The 16,115-nt window shown below is 41.1% G+C and overlaps 1 protein-coding gene across 9 annotated transcripts in view; it reads left to right on the top strand.

Moving 5' to 3' along the window:
- Positions 1 to 7,381: 7,381 nt before the first annotated feature.
- Positions 7,382 to 16,115, top strand: part of LOC133078542 (zinc finger protein 792-like) — a 38,194-nt gene continuing 29,460 nt past the window's right edge. For 7 of the 9 annotated variants that reach the window (XR_009697903.1, XR_009697901.1, XR_009697900.1 and 4 more), the window contains exons 1-2: positions 7,657 to 7,875; positions 10,116 to 10,289. The gene's annotated coding sequence lies outside the window, so the exon portion shown is untranslated. Of the gene's footprint in view, positions 7,485 to 7,656; positions 7,876 to 10,115; positions 10,290 to 16,115 lie in introns of those variants that run through there. The other 2 variants (XR_009697898.1, XR_009697899.1) reach the window with 2 other exon arrangements.

The raw sequence follows: 16,115 nt of genomic DNA, 5'->3' as shown, positions 1-16,115 counted from the left end.
TATTTCAATATGTAAATTTCTTGAGGAACTGAGGGGCTGTTTCCATAGTAGCTGTACCATTTTACACCAGTACAGCTTGAAGCTTATATCATGTAAGGTGCAGGTGCAACTTCATTCTTTTATGTATGGATATCTAGTTTTTTCAACACCACCTGCTGAAAAAACTCATTTCTCTTTGAATGGTCTCTGCACCCTTTTAAAACATCTGAGCATGTATGTGAAGGTTTGTTTCTGTGCTCTTTTATTCCATTCTCCTATATGTGTGTGTATGTCAATACCACAGCATTTTGATATATACTTTTTAAGTTTTTGAAAGTGGTTTGACTCAGTTTTGAAGCCCTGGCAGGAGAAGGACTGTCCGTTCCCCTTCTAGAACAGCTGATGAAGCCCACAACCCCAACCACTTTCCTTATCAGGCTCTCATACTCTGGACTACCAGACACCAAGGTGTCAGACATTTAGTGATAGCCCCTATGTTCTGGAACCCATACAATTGTTCAAAATAGGCAATCCACAGAAAGCTCATGAAACCTAGCTAATCCCATCACTCTTGCCACATATACACTGCCCACCACAGCTCCAGCTTGCTGTTAATCCTGTCCCTGGGCTCAGCCCTCTTTGTTGCCCTGTCTAATGTCTTTCTCTCATTCTGAGCTGTAAGTAACAAACAGTTCTGTCTTTCATGTATCCCAGTGTCATTGTGCTATGTGTTCCACCATCAATAACCTTTTGATCTTACAGAACAACTCCACACCCAGCAGGGTATTATGAGTATGGCAGATGTTGGACAGTCTTCAGCCACTAGTCTGTCTCCATTCGGCACCAGGAAGCTCACACTGGAGAAAGACGTTACACGTGCAGCCACTGTGCTCTTGGCTTTTTAACATAATAACAGATGAAAGTTCTGGAGATTAGCCCCTGTGAGGGAGATATCCCCCAGAAACTGCATCTCGTACATCCAGACATCCTCACTAGGGAGATTCACAGTAAGGGCCAGGTTTGTGGGAAACTGGTGAACTCTTTTGCACTTTCCGACCTGCCTGGGGCCGTCACTGGAGTTCTGTCACTGCCCGTGTGTATTATAGAAGCCACTCTCCTGATATTAGCTGGCAGGGAGTATGGTCACTATAGTTAGTAATACTGTATTGCGTGTTTGAAACTTGCTAAGAGTAAATCATAAAAGTTCTCAACATAAAAAACTTATGTAACTATGAGGAAAACGTGAAGTAGACCTATTGTGATGATCATTTTGCAGTATAAACCAATACTGAATCATTATGTTATACATCTGAAACTAATAAATGTTATATGTTAATTATATCTCATTTTTTTTAGAAAGCAGGGAGAACAGATTGCTGTAGTCTCTTGCTTTTTCTGGAGTATTCGCCAGTCATTTGAGCCCTTTGGTGAGACCTCATGCCCACCCCTTTGATTTGTTCAGGTGTGAACATCACCCACTTTGGACAGAGGACTCCATCTGCTGTTGGCTGGCGGCTTACAGAGGTTTCCCTTGTTTCAGGGTCATTATTGATTGTCTTATGACATTCTTGACAGATTTTTTCGAGCCTCCATTTTACCCACCCTAGGAACTGCTGGCTCACCTTGCTGGTTTTTGCGGTAAAGTTATTATTGGGTGTTTTTCTTTGTTTTTTTCTTTTTTATTGAAGTACGGTTGATTTGCAATGTTGTGTTTATTACTGGTATACAGCAAAGTGATTCAGATATATGTATATTTTTTTCAAATATTTTTTTCCACATGGTTTATCATAGGATTTTTTTTAAAATAAATAAATAAATAAATTTATTTATTTATTTTTGTCTGTGTTGGGTCTTCATTGCTGCACGCGGGCTTTCTCTAGTTGTGGCAAGCGGGGACTACTCTTCATTGCGGTGCACGGGCTTCTCACTGCGGTGGCTTCTCTTGTTGCGGAGCACAGGCTCTAGGCGTGCGGGCTTCAGTAGTTGTGGCACATGGGCTCAGTAGTTGTGGCTTGCGAGCTCTAGAGCGCAGGCTCAGTAGTTGCGGTGCCCGGGCTTAGCTGCTCCGTGGCCTGTGGGATCTTCCTGGACCAGGGCTCGAACCCGTGTCCCCTGCATTGGTAGGCGGATTCTTAACCACTGTACCACCAGGGAAGCCCTATCATAGGATTTTTTTTTTTTTTAACGTGATGATCCATTTATTTATTTATTTATTTATTTATTTATGGCTGTGTTGGGTCTTCGTTTCTGTGCGAGGGCTTTCTCTAGTTACGGCAAGTGGGGGCCACTCTTCATCGCGGTGCGCGGGCCTCTCACTATCGTGGCCTCTCTTGTTGTGGAGCACAAGCTCCAGACGCGCAGGCTCAGTAATTGTGGCTCACGGGCCTAGTTGCTCCGTGGCATGTGGGATCTTCCCAGACCAGGGCTCGAACCCGTTTCCCCTGCATTGGCAGGCAGACTCTCAACCACTGCACCACCAGGGAAGCCCCTATCATCGGATATTGAATATAGTTCCCTGTGCTATACAGTAGAACCTTGTTGTTTATCCATTCTGTATATAAAAGCTTACATCTGCTAACCCCAACCTCCCACTCCATCCCTCCCCTAGGTCTTATTGTTTAAGCCACCTTTACTCTTGGGTTTCTGTTTACTGTATGCTGTGGGTTGAGAACAGAATTGGGCTCTGCCAGAACAAAAAGTACAGAGTTCTGGGGCTCTCAACTTCGTGTGCTCCAAAGGAAAGAGCAGGAGGACAAAGCACAGCTCTAAGTGTAGATTTGGCCTAATTGCATTGCTGCTTGAGGCCTCCTAGGAAAGTCTGAAGGACCCCTGCACCAGGATCTCCTGACCTGGATGTGAATATTATTTGTGATTCCGCAGTCACTTGGGGCAGTTGGTTTGCAAACAATAGTGTATTTGACAGTACCATGAACTTCGTGGATGTTCCATGGCATTATTGAGAGATAGCTGTCTCCTGATACCCGCCTAGGAGCTGTGTGTCCTGAGGAAGAAAAATCATGTAGGTTTATGTCCATGGACATAAAACTTAACAAGGCCCAGGCTGGGAACCATATTGTGTACAGAAATGGTGACTGGATTAATAGGGACTGGTGGAGACTGCCCCAAAGTAGAGTGGATAAGCCACTTCCAAAGGGGCATCTGTGAATATCTGAGTAACTGGCCAGGTGGAAAGAGAGTGTACAGAACTCGGGACCTACAGACCAGTCCCCATAGCCAGTTTATTGGCAGAGCAGCAGAGCCAGAGGTTTTATGGATCCCTGTAGTCTCTCTGGGCTGTTTCCCTCAAACCATAATGGCAAGGCAGGAACCTCATGAGGGAGTGAAGGGAGATTCTCTTCTTCAGGGATGGGTCTTTTGTGTCCTAGCCATCATTCTTGGTGACACGAGTGGGCATATTTCCATTATTCTCCCGTTTTGTAGACAAGGAATCAGAGTTGACTCATGTAAGACGTGGGGAGAGGGTCCTGATGATCAGTACAGCTTTGTCAGTTGTTTGATATTCTAGAAGAAATAGCATTTTAACACTTTATGGGGAAAAGTTTTCCCCAAACAGCTTCATTGAGGGATTATTGATGTAGATTAACTGCACTTATATAAAGTGTCCAACATGACATATTTTCACATATGTATAGACATTGAACCCATCATCAGAGCTGTCATAATGAATATGCCCCTTGCCTCAGTAAGGTTTCAGTGCCCTTCTCTTTTCTTTTCCTTGCATCGCCACCCAAATTGCCATCTATACATAGCCATTAACTCTAAACTCATAAGAAGCCATAAACAAATGTTGAACCATTGAAAAGGTTGCAAACTTCTGAGCTAACAATCAATTGAACTTAATATTTATACAAAAAATGTGGACCTCATGCATGCATACGAGGGAGAGCTGTAGTTGTCAGGCAGTGTCCTAGAACAGAGCTTGAGCTGCATTTATCTTTTATGGAGCCAGTCATTCAGGAATGGAGGAATTTCAGAAGTGTGTGTTGAAGGATTTCTGGACTTTCAGCAGTGTTAGTGTGGTCACTCCTGTTGATCAGCTGACTTTCAGAAGCTGGGGCATGGAACTGAGGTAGTTGCTGATTGACTGTTGCTTAGGAGCCTGGAGCTGTCACTGATTGGCTGTCTTTCAGGACTCGGGTTGGGGAGCTGTAGTCTATCACCGATTGGTTAAATTTCAAAAGCTTGTCCCTATCAATGATTTGCTAACTTCCAGAAGCTTAGTTTCTCTGTTGAGGTTGTCATTGACCACGCTGATTTTGAGGACACATGTATTTATCGAAAGTTATCTCTTAGAAACGATGATTATTTGTTCATGACTTTGGACTGTGGCCAAGGAACACCCTTTTCCCTTTCCTGACTATGTAAAGTAAGCACTTTATTTGTTAGTATCTGTTTTTAGTCTTCCCTCAGCCAAACCTGAGAGAAACCATAAAGCATTGTCCAAGTCTAACTGCCGGCGTTTTGGAAATCATTGCAAAAAGCGGGATGTAGGATGTTTATGTCGTGCTGACGAAGTCAAAGGACTCTGGACAAAATTGTGAAATACAGGACTTGTGCTGTATACACGGAACAGCTGACAACCTATTCCCAATATGTCCCATGCACCTACTATTGTGGTTGAAACTCCTTAGGTGTTTGTGGTACATTTGTTAGGCCAGTGAATACACACCACAGTACAGCTTCTCTATTCATTTTTACCTTTCTGGCAAGTCTAAATATTGTCTTCACCTCCCCTGCTAAGCAGTTAAGTACCCGTGTTTTCAAGTATGAAAAAGAATCACATTTTGGAGATCTACATGCTTCATTTGGGAACTGTATTACCCAGAAGTCACTTCAGTCTGCAGGTGTAGTGACTGAGCCAATGAAGGCTTAGCAAAGTGCTCTTAAGGTGCAGTGCACACCAGGTGAGTGGAACTTCCTGCATCCTTTAGGGATGGCATTGTTATGGACTCTGGCTTTTTCCCACCTGTATGGGCTTCTAGAGCGCTGGGTCCAGGCGGAGGTGACCAAAAGGAAAAGCACAAGAAGAGACGTTACAGAGGCGCCTCTGAGGCCCAGCTGAACCAGGCTGTGCAAGCCATGGTACCCTTGTTTCTGAAACTGAACAGGACCCTGCAGGGCCCTCCTGGGTACAAAAGTCTGTCCCACTTGTTTATTTTTTTTTTTGTTTTTAATATTTATTTATTTATTTGGTTGCATCAGGTCTTAGTTGTGGTGGGTGAACTCCTTAGTAGTGGCATGTGAACTCTTAATTGAGGTATGCATGTGGGATCTAGTTCCCTGGCCAGGGATCGAACCCAGGCCCACCTGCGTTGGGAGCACAGAGTCTTAACCACTGTGCCACCAGGGAAGTCCCCCTTGTTTCCTGTACATAGAGAAAGACTTTAGTTTCCTAGGCCTTCCCTGAGTTCCAAAGAGCAGATTCAAGTAGTTACTAACTAGAGAGGTGAGAGAGTGCAGAAAGAAAGGAAAAGCAGTCAAATAAAAACAGTAATGACAGTTGGAACAATAGTTCAGTGATAAAACACTCACAGGAATTCTAGTTCCTTCTGAAAGGTTATAGATAACAATCTGATGCATATCCTTGAGTTGTTTTGCAGAAACAAGACCTCCAGCCAGGTGGAGGATGGTGACTACATGACACAACAAGTACGTAGGCCTGAGACTGGTTGGAACCAGAAAGTTGATGATGAAGATTCCTGAAAATCACCCTGTGACCTTACCAGCAACCAATCAGAAGAAAGTAGGTGAGCAGAACCAGGTTCAGTTTGATAACAGACACTAGACATTTTTAAAACTTCTGCTAACTACAACCTTGCAGTTTCAACATTCCCCTCTTGTAACTATATAGCCATTTCTGACCCTAACCAATCCTTGCTTTATAAGCACCCTTACTTCTTGACAGCTCCAATTATAATTCTTGACAAACAACTTATGGAACTAACTGTGGCCTTCCATTTTTTGCCTTTATAGGCTTCCTCCATTTTGTAGTTCAGGTAACAATTCAAGTGCTTCTCGCATCTACGTTTCCCGAGTGTCCTAACAAGCCCTAAATAAATGCCTGTTTAGTTCAATCAGGTCTTCATTTCTGAAATTTTGGCTAACACTCAAAACACATAAATGTATTCTGTAATTGACTGTGTTGTCATTAATTTTTACTGTCCATCTCCTTTGACCGGAAATTCAGACTCATGAGGGCAGGCATCTTTGTCTCTCTTGATCTTGATGCAGCCAAAGTAGTGCCTGGAATGGGGTAGGCACTTAATGAGTGTTTCTTAAGGAGGGAGTAAATATGATGCTACAGATGCCCTGTTTGTTTTTAGCATTTTGGCAAAGCTGTCTGCTCTCTTTACATAGCCCTCCCAGCTGTACTTAAATTTAAAAAATTTAAATAAATAAATAATAGATCACATGTTACAAAGCTATAACCACAAGCTAGCCAAGTTTCCTGTGTAACTACGTGCTCTGCTTCATTCCCTCACTTCTCAGACTTCAGTGTCTCTAGAAACTGCACTGAGAGCCTAACCTTGTTCACATGGCCAAGGGCTATTTTGGCCACTAACTTTGAATAATTAAATAATGATAGATTTCAGCAATTTCCAAATTTCACAAATATTTTTCTGAGATGATATCAACTCTCCATGCATTGTTACTGCAATTGCTGGTGAAATTATATTGTCCCCAGCAAGGAAGGAGGATCATGTAATCCAATCCTTTACCTCAGGGTTCAAATGCCCCCTTTGTAAATAAACTATGACTGGGACCATAGAGTCACCGTCCAGGGAGAAAATGGCATGCGGTAAGTCACTCTTCTTTTGAGATAGGTAGATCTTAGATTCTAGAAAAGAACTGAATACATATCTAAATGTGGAGTAAGAAATATGTGTCCACCCCTGAATGGGACACCGTCACTGGCTCTACGTTTCTTCTGAGGGAACCAGAGACACAGCACATGATCCACCTGCTTCTGGCCACCCACATCCCTCCTCTGTCTTCCCCACCATGGCCCTGTCTGGAGTCTTTGCTCTCTTGACCCTGACCTAACACACTGAGACTCATAAATTGAGTCTAAAGCATCAGCCTACATGCTTTGGAAGAGCAATAAGACCGTGTTTATTAGACCCCAACTATGGATGGATGCACTTTGTGGCTGAGTGACAATCTGGTATCATGTGCGCATTTGTTTTATTTAGGTTTGGGGAACATCTGAACTATAACTCTATAATATATATATATATAAGTTATATATATATAGTTATACATATATAGTTATATGTATTGGAATATAACTCTATTATATCTGAGTACCTCTCTCTGATCAGCAGACTACATTCCACGGAAATCTGGGTGCGTCCCCTTTAAGAAGCGTGGTTCTGCGGATATCTGGGTGCGTCCCCTTTAAGAAGCGTGAACCCCGCCAGTACTCAGAGCCTTGGGACACTCCTTCCCAGCTACCCTCAGGGTGAGGAGGAACTTTCCCGGAGGTGGGGAGCACCGCCGCTTGACAGGTCGTAGAGCACTGTGAATCACATTACCCTGAAGGCAAAGCGCGGCGCGTAAGGGTCCCTGAACCAATGACGGCTCAGGAGAGAGCCACTTCCGTTCTAGGGGGCGGTGTCTGGGCGGGCCTTCCGGCGTCGACCGCGGGCGACATTTTTAAACTCGGACCCGTTCGCTGGTGCGCGCTTCGGTACCTTGGGTCGGCACCGGGTAAAGGGAGCCAGGAGGGCGCTGTGTCCGCTGCTCTGAGGAAAGGCTGAGGCTCCGCGTGGACGCCATCCGGCCTGACTCTGTCTCGGGGCCGGGAGGGGCCTCCGGGCCCCACCATTGCCCACAGACTCCGCTGGGACGGCCACGCCGATGGGTGCGATTCAGGTAAATGCTCCCTCCGGGCCCTCAGACAACTCTTCTCATTCTGCAGTATTTTCGTTCTTATCAATGTTCTCTTACGAGCGTCCTATGTTTATTTGTTTCCCAAAACCTTGGTTTTCCGAATATTGAAATATGACGTGCGTGGGGGAAAAAAAAATTGCAGAGAACTTCCATGTTCAGTTGAATAAGCAGCTCTTACTAATACCCGTTCTTTGCTCAAGTCAAGAAATGAGATATAAGTAGGACCCCAGAAGCCGCCTGTGGGTGCCTTCCATAAGTTATCCCCATCCCCCAAAAGTTAAGGTATTGTCTGATGTTTCAAGTAAGCATTTCCTTGCTTTTCCTGATAGTTTCAGCTGTGTGGAAAATATTCGACGGCTGTAGTTTACCTTCGCTCAGTTATCTTAAAACTCTTTTATGACTGGAATCATATAAGTATTATGATGTGTTTTTATTCATTTGCCCAATATGGTGTGACTTTACCCATTTTTCCATGGCTATCCGTTAATTTTCCTTCTTTTGCAGTGTTCTAATAGTGTGAATACAGTATATGAGTAAAATGTCTTTATAAATTCTGCTGTTGAAGGCTTTCTTTGTTTTTTTTTTGGCTTGTTTGTTTTTTGGTCTCCTTTCTGTAATTATAAACATTGCTACGCTAGCCATACCTTCCTTGCTTTCTGGGGTATATAAAGCACACATTTGTTTAGCGTATATGTTAAAATTATTATTGTATTTAAATGGACATTTCCACTTTTTGATCTTGTTTTGCTCCATGTTACTAATTTTAATTTAGTGCCTTGAATGAGATTGTTATACTTAGTCTTAATCTATCCCGTAGTTGTTTTTTCTTTTTAACTTCTTTATTGGAGTATAATTGCTTTACAATGGTGTGTTGGTTTCTGCTTTATAACAAAGTGAATCAGCTATACGTATACATATATCCCCATATCCCTTCCCTCTTGCGTCTCCCTCCCACCCTCCCTATCCCATCCCTCTAGGTGGTCACAAAGCATCGAGCTGATTTCCCTGTGCTATGCGGCTGCTTCCCACTAGCTATCTGTTTTACATTTGGTAGTGTATATATGTCAGTGCCATTCTCTCACTTTGTCCCAGCTTACCCTTCCCCCTCCCCGTGTCCTCAAGTCCATTCTCTACGTCTGCGTCTTTATTCCTGTCCTGCCCCTAGGTTCTTCATAACCGTTTTTTTTTTTTTTAGATTCCGTACATATGTGTTAGCATACGGTATTTGTTTTTCTCTTTCTGATTTCACTCTGTATGACAGACTCGTCCATCCACCTCACTACAAATAACTCAATTTCGTTTCTTTTTATGGCTGAGTAATATTCCATTGTATATATGTGCCACATCTTCTTTATCCAGTCATCTGTTGATGGTCACTTAGGTTGCTTCCATGTCCTGGCTATTGTAAATAGCGCTGCAGTGAACATTGTGGTATATGACTCTTTTTGAATTATGGTTTTCTCAGGGTATATGCCCAGTAGTGGGATTGCTGGGTCGTATGGTAGTTCTGTTTTTAGTTTTTTAAAGAACCTCCATACTGTTCTCCATAGTGGCTGTATCAATTTACATTCCCACCAACAGTGCAAGAGAGTTCCCTTTTCTTCACACTCTGTCTACCATTTATTGTTCGTAGATTTTTTGATGATGGCCATTCTGACTGGTGTGAGGTGATACCTCATTGTAGTTTTGATTTACATTTCTCTAATGATTAGTGATGCCGTAGTTGTATTTTTATACACACTCATCATGTATCAGGTAAACTTACAGTTTTACAGTATACAGCCACTTAGAGGGTTTCTGCTTTTGCAGTGATTGTACTCTGCTAATAGTATTTATTTTACTGTTACGTCATCGTCCTCTGGTGGTATTGGAAGAGAAAATGATTAAGACATCTTGTTAAAATACTTGTTTTAAGGGGGACAAAATGAATCCTTGTAAGGATAAAAAGTTATAATGCTGGGAATCCTTATCAAGATGTTTAGAACCGAAGAAGATATTTCCATGTTTTTATAATGAGGGTGGAATAGAGATCAGGTCTCATAGGTTGTTTCCTTTGTCTTAAGTTTAAGGAGTCATCTCTGACAGCCACTTATCTCAAACTGCTGGAGGCCAAGCACTTTTACTCTGATGCCAGCAACAACCCCTTTATCACAGATTAATTTTCTGGTGCCATTTTCTTGTAACTCTCTCTCTCTCTCTCTCTCTTTTTTTTTTTTTTTTAGGCCACACTGCGCAGCTAGCAGTATCTTAGTTCCCAGACCAGGGATCGAAATCGAACCCATGGCAGTGAAAGCACCAAGTTTTAACCTCTGAACCACCAGGGAATTCTGAGATTCATTTTCAGTGTGAAGTCAACAAATGGTGGTTCCCATCTCTACTGCAGGAGAAAAAAGCAGGTAGGAAATTACAGATAATCTGTCTGAATATTTATGAAAGAAAAAGGATATATAAATAACATGGATAAAAATTAAAAATATGTATTCTTGAATTCTATATATAATGGTATAATAATTTTCTTGAGTTTTATTATTATTTTTTATATACAGCAGGTTCTTATTAGTTATTTATTTTATACATACTAGTGTGTATATGTCAATCCCAATCTCCCAATTCATTCCCCCCCCGCCAACATCCCCCCCTTGGTGTCCATACGTTTGTTCTCTACATCTGTGTGTCTATTTCTGCCTTGCAAACCGGTTCATCTGTACCATTTTTCTAGATTCCACATATATGCGTTAATATACTATACTTTTTTTTCTCTTTCTGACTTACTTCACTCTGTAGGACAGTCTCTAATTCCATCCTCGTCTCTACAAGTGACCCAATTTCGTTCCTTTCTATGGCTGACTAATATTCTATTGTATGTATGTACCGCATCTTCTCTATCCATTCGTCTGTCGATGGGCATTTAGGTTGGATCCATGTTTTGGCTATTGTACATAGTGCTGCAATGAACATTGGGGTGCATGTGTCTTTTTTTTTTTGAATTTTTGAACTTTATTTTATTTATTTTTTATACAGTTAGTTCTTATTAGTTATTTATTTTATACATGTTAGTGTTTATATGTCAGTCCCAATCTCCCAATTCATCCCACCACCACCAACCCCACGCCTCTTTCCCCACTTGGTGTCCATACGTTTGTTCTCTACATCTGTGTGTTTATTTCTGCCCTGCAGACCGGTTCATCTGTACTATTTTTCTAGGTTCCACATACATGTGTTAATATACAATATTTGTTTTTCTCTTTCTGACTTACTTCACTCTGTATGACAGTCTCTAGATTCATCCACGTCTCTACAAATGACCCAATTTCGTTCCTTTTTATGGCTGAGTAATATTCCATTGTATACATGTACCACATCTTCTTTATCCAGTCGTCTGTTGATGGGCATTTAGGTTGTTTCCATGACCTGGCTATTGTAAATAGTGCTGCAGTGAACATTGGGGCACATGCGTCATTTATTTATGTATGTATGTATGTATGGCTAGTTGGGTCTTTGTTGCTGTGCACGGCTTTCTCTAGTTGCGGCAAGCGGGGGCTACTCTTCATTGCAGTGCGTGGGCTTCTCTTCATTGCAGTGCATGGGCTTCTCATTGCACTTGCTTGTTGCAGAGCATGGGCTTTAGGCATGTGGGCTTCAGTAGTTGTGGCTCTTGGGCTCAGTAGTTGTGGCTTGTGGGCTCTACAGTGCAGGCTTAGTAGTTGTGGCGCACGGGCTTAGTTGCTCCACAGCATGTGGAATCTTCCCGGACCCAGGCTCGAACCCTTGTCCCCTGCATTGGCAGGCAGATTCTTAACCACTGTGCCACCAGGGAAGTCCCTGCAAGTGTCTTTTTGAATTACAATTTTCTCTGGGTATATGCCCAGTAGTGGATTGCTGGGTCATATGGTAATTCTATTTTTAGCTTTTTAAGGAACCTCCATACTGTTCTTCATATGGCTGTATCAATTTACATTCCCACCAACAGTGAAAGACAATTCCCTTTTCTCCACACCCTCTCTAGCATTTGTTGTTTGTAGATTTTCTGATGATGCCCATTCTAACTGGTGTGAGGTGATACCTCATTGTAGTTTTGATTTGCATTTCTCTAATAATTAGTGAAGTTGAGCGGCTTTTCATGTGCTTCTTGGCCATCTGTATGTCTTTGGAGAAATGTCTAATTAGGTCTTCTGCCCATTTTTGGATTGGTTTGTATGTTTTTTTAATATTGAGCTGCATGAGCTGTTTATATATTTTGGCGATTAATTCTTTGTCTGTTGATTCATTTGCAAGTATTTTCTCCCATTCTGAGGGTTGTCTTTTCGTCTTGTTTGTAGTTTCCTTTGCTTTGCAAAAGCCTTTAACTTTCATTAGGTCCCATTTGTTTATTTTTGTTTTTATTTCCATTACTCTAGGAGGTGGATCAAAAAAGGTCTTGCTGTGATTTATGTCAAAGAGTCTTCTTCCTATGTTTTCCTCTAAGAGTTTTATAGTGTCTGGTCTTACATTTAGGTCTCTAATCCATTTTGAGTTTATTTTTGTATATGGTGTTAGGGAGTGTTCTAATTTCATTCTTTACATGTAGCTGTCTAGTTTTCCCAGCACCACTTATTGAAGGGACTGTCTTTTCTCCATTGTATATACTTGCCTCTTTTGTCATAGATTAGTTGACCATAGCTGCATGAGTTTTTCTCTGGGCTTTCTATCCTGTTCCATTGATCTATATTTCTGTTCTTGTGTCAGTACCATATTGGTTTGATTACTGTAGCTTTGTAGTATAGTCTAAAGTCAGGGAGTCTGATTCCTCCAGCTCCATTTTATTCCCTCAAGACTGCTTTGGCTATTTGGGGTCTTTTGTGTCTCCATACAGATTTTAAGATTTTTTGTTCTAGTTCTGTAAAAAATGCCACTGGTAATTTGATAGGGATTGCATTGAATCTGTAGATTGCTTTGGGTAGTATAGTCATTTTCACAATATTGATTCTTCCAATCCAAGAACATGGTATATCTCTCCATCTGTGTCATCTTTGATTTCTTTCATCAGTGTCTTACAGTTTTCTGAGTACAGGTCTTTTACCTCCTTGGTACATTTATTCCTAGGTATTTTATTCTTTTTTGTTGCAGTGGTGAATGGGATTGTTTCCTTAATTTCTATTTCTGATCTTTCATTGTTAGTGTATAGGAATGCAAGAGATTTCTGTGCATTAATTTTGTATCCTGTAACTTTACCAAATTCATTGATTAGCTCTAGTAGTTTTCTGGTGGCATCTTTAGGATTCTCTATGTATAGTATCATGTCATCTGCAAACAGTGACACTTTTACTTCTACTTTTCCAATTTGTATTCCTTTTATTTTTTCTTCTCTGATTGCCGTGGCTATGACTTCGAGAGCTATGTTGAATAATAGTGGCGAGAGTGGACATCCTTGTCTTGTTCCTGATCTTAGAGGAAATGCTTTCAGTTTTCCACCATTGAGAATGATGTTTGCTGTGGGTTTGTCATATATGGCCTTTATTATGTTGAGGTAGGTTCCCTCCATGCCCACTTTATGGAGAGTTTTTATCATGTAAATGGGTGTTGAATTTTGTCAAAAGCTTTTTCTGCATCTATTGAGATGATCATATGGCTTTTATTCTTCAATTTTTTAAAAAATAAATTTATTTATTTATTTTATTTATTTTTGGCTGCATTGGGTTTTCGTTGCTGTGTGCAGGCTTCTCGTTGTGGCAGCTTCTCTTGTTGTGGAGCACGGGCTCTAGGCACGCAGGCTTCAGTAGTTGTGGCACGTGGGCTCAGTAGTTGTGGTGCACGGGCTTAGTTGCTCCGCGGTATGTGGGATCATCCCAGAGCAGGGCTCGAACCTGTGTCCCCTGCATTGGCAGGTGGATTCTTAACCACTGTACCACCAGGGAAGTCCCTTAGTAGTCTCTTATGATGCTTTGTACTTCTGTGGTGTCCATTGTAACTTCTCCTTTTTCATTTCTAATTTTATTGATTTGAGTTCTCTCCCTCTTTTTCTTGATGAGTTTGGCTAAAGGTTTTCAATTTTGTTTATCTTCTCAAAGAACCAGCTTTTAGTTTTATTGATCTTTGCTATTGTTTTCTTTGTTTCTATTTCATTTATTTCTGCTCTGATCTTTATGATTTCTTTCCTTCTACTAACTTTGGGTTTTGTTTGTTCTTCTTTCTCTAGTTCCTTTAGGTGTAAGTTTAGATTGTTTGTTTGAGATTTTTCTTGTTTCTTGAGGTAGGCTTGTATTGCTATAAACTTCCCTCTTAGAACTGCTTTTGCCGTATCCCATAGGTTTTGGATCGTCGTGTTTTCATTGTCATTTGTCTCTAGGTATTTTTTGATTTTCTCTTTGATTTCTTCAGTGATCTCTTGGTTATTTAGTAACGTACTGTTTAGCCTGTGTGTGTGTTTTTTACGTTTTTTCCCCTGTAATTGATTTCTAATCTCATAGCATTGTGGTCAGAAAAGATGCTTGATATGATTTCAATTTTCTTAAATTTACTGAGGCTTGATTTGTGACCCAAGATGTGATCTATCCTGGAGAATGTTCCGTGTGCACTTGAGAAGAAAGTGTAATCTGCTGTTTTTGGATGGAATGTTCTATAAATATCAACTAAATCTATCTGGTCTATTGTGTCATTTAAAGCTTGTGTTTCTTTATTAATTTTCTGTCTGGATGATCTGTCCATTGATGTAAGTGAGGTCTTAAAGTCCCCCACCATTATCATGTTACTGTCAATTTCCTCTTTTATAGCTGTTAGCATTTGCCTTATGTATTGAGGTGCTCCTATGTTGGGTGCATATATATTTATAATTGTTATAGCTTCTTCTTGGATTGATCCTTTTGTCATTATGTAGTGTCCTTCCTTGTCTCTTGTAACATTCTTTATTTTAAAGTCTTATTTTATCTGATATGAGTATTGCTACTTCAGCTGTCTTTTGATTTCCATTTGTACAGAATATCTTTTTCCATCCCCTCACTTTCAGTCTTATGTGTCCCTAGATCTTAAGTGGGTCTCTTGTAGACAGCATGTATATGGGTCTTGTTTTTGCATCCATTCAGCGAGCCTGTGTCTTTTGGTTGGAGCATTTAATCCATTCACGTTTAAGGTAATTACCGATATGGATGTTCCTGCTACCATTTTCTAAATTGTTTTGGGTTTGTTTTTGTAGGTTCTTTTTTTCTCTTGTGTTTCCCACTTAGAGAAGTTCCTTTAGCATTTGTTGTAGAGCTGGTTTGGTGGTGCTGAATTCTCTTATCTTTTGCTTGTCTGTAAAGGTTTTGATTTCTCCATCAAATCTGAACGAGAGCTTTGCTGGGTAGAGTAATCTTGGTTGCACGTTCTTTTCATCACTTTAAATATTTCATGCCACTCCCTTCTGGCTTGTAGAGTTTCTGCTGAGAAATCAGCTGTTGACCTTATGGGAGTTCCCTTGTGTTATTTGTCATTTTTCCCTTGTTGCTTTTAATAATTTTTCTTTGTCTTTCTTTTTGTCAGTTTGATTACTGTGTGTCTCAGCGTGTTACTCCTTGGGTTTGTCCTGCCTGGGACTCTCTGTGCTTCCCGGACTTGGGTGGCTATTTCCTTTCCCATGTTAGGGAAGTTTTCGACTATAATCTCTTCAAATAGTTTCTCGGGTCCGTTGTCTCTCTCTTCTGCTTCTGGGACCTGTATAATACGAATGCTGTTGCATTTAACGTTGTCCCAGAGGTCTCTTAGGCTATCTTCTTTTCTTTTCATTCTTTTTTCTTTACTCTGTTCCGCGGCAGTGAATTCCACCATTCTGTCTTCCAGGTGACTTCTGCCTCAGTTATTCTGCTATTGATTCCTTCTAGTATATTTTTCATTTTGGTTATTGTATTGTTCATCTCTGTTTGTTTGTTCTTTAATTCTTCTAGGTCTTTTTAAACATTTCTTGCATCTTCTTGATCTTTGCCTCCATTCTTTTTCCGAGGTTAGCCTATCTCCACTTCATTTAGTTGTTTTTCTGGGATTTTATCCTGTTTCTTCATCTGGTACATAGTCCTCTGCCTTTTCATTTTGTTTGTTTTTCTGTGAATGTGGTTTTCATTCCACAGGCTGCGGGATTGTAGTTTTTCTTGCTTCTGCTGTCTGTCCTCTGGTGGATGAGGCTATCTAAGAGGCTTGTGCAAGCTTCCTGATGGGAGCGACTGGTGGTGGGTAGAGCTGGGTGTTGCTCTGGTGGGCACTGCTCAGTAAAACTT

Source organism: Eubalaena glacialis, chromosome 18 (genome assembly GCF_028564815.1).
Source record: "Eubalaena glacialis isolate mEubGla1 chromosome 18, mEubGla1.1.hap2.+ XY, whole genome shotgun sequence".
Classification (NCBI taxonomy): Eukaryota; Metazoa; Chordata; class Mammalia; order Artiodactyla; family Balaenidae; genus Eubalaena; species Eubalaena glacialis.
This window is presented reverse-complemented; position numbering and strand designations above follow the sequence as displayed.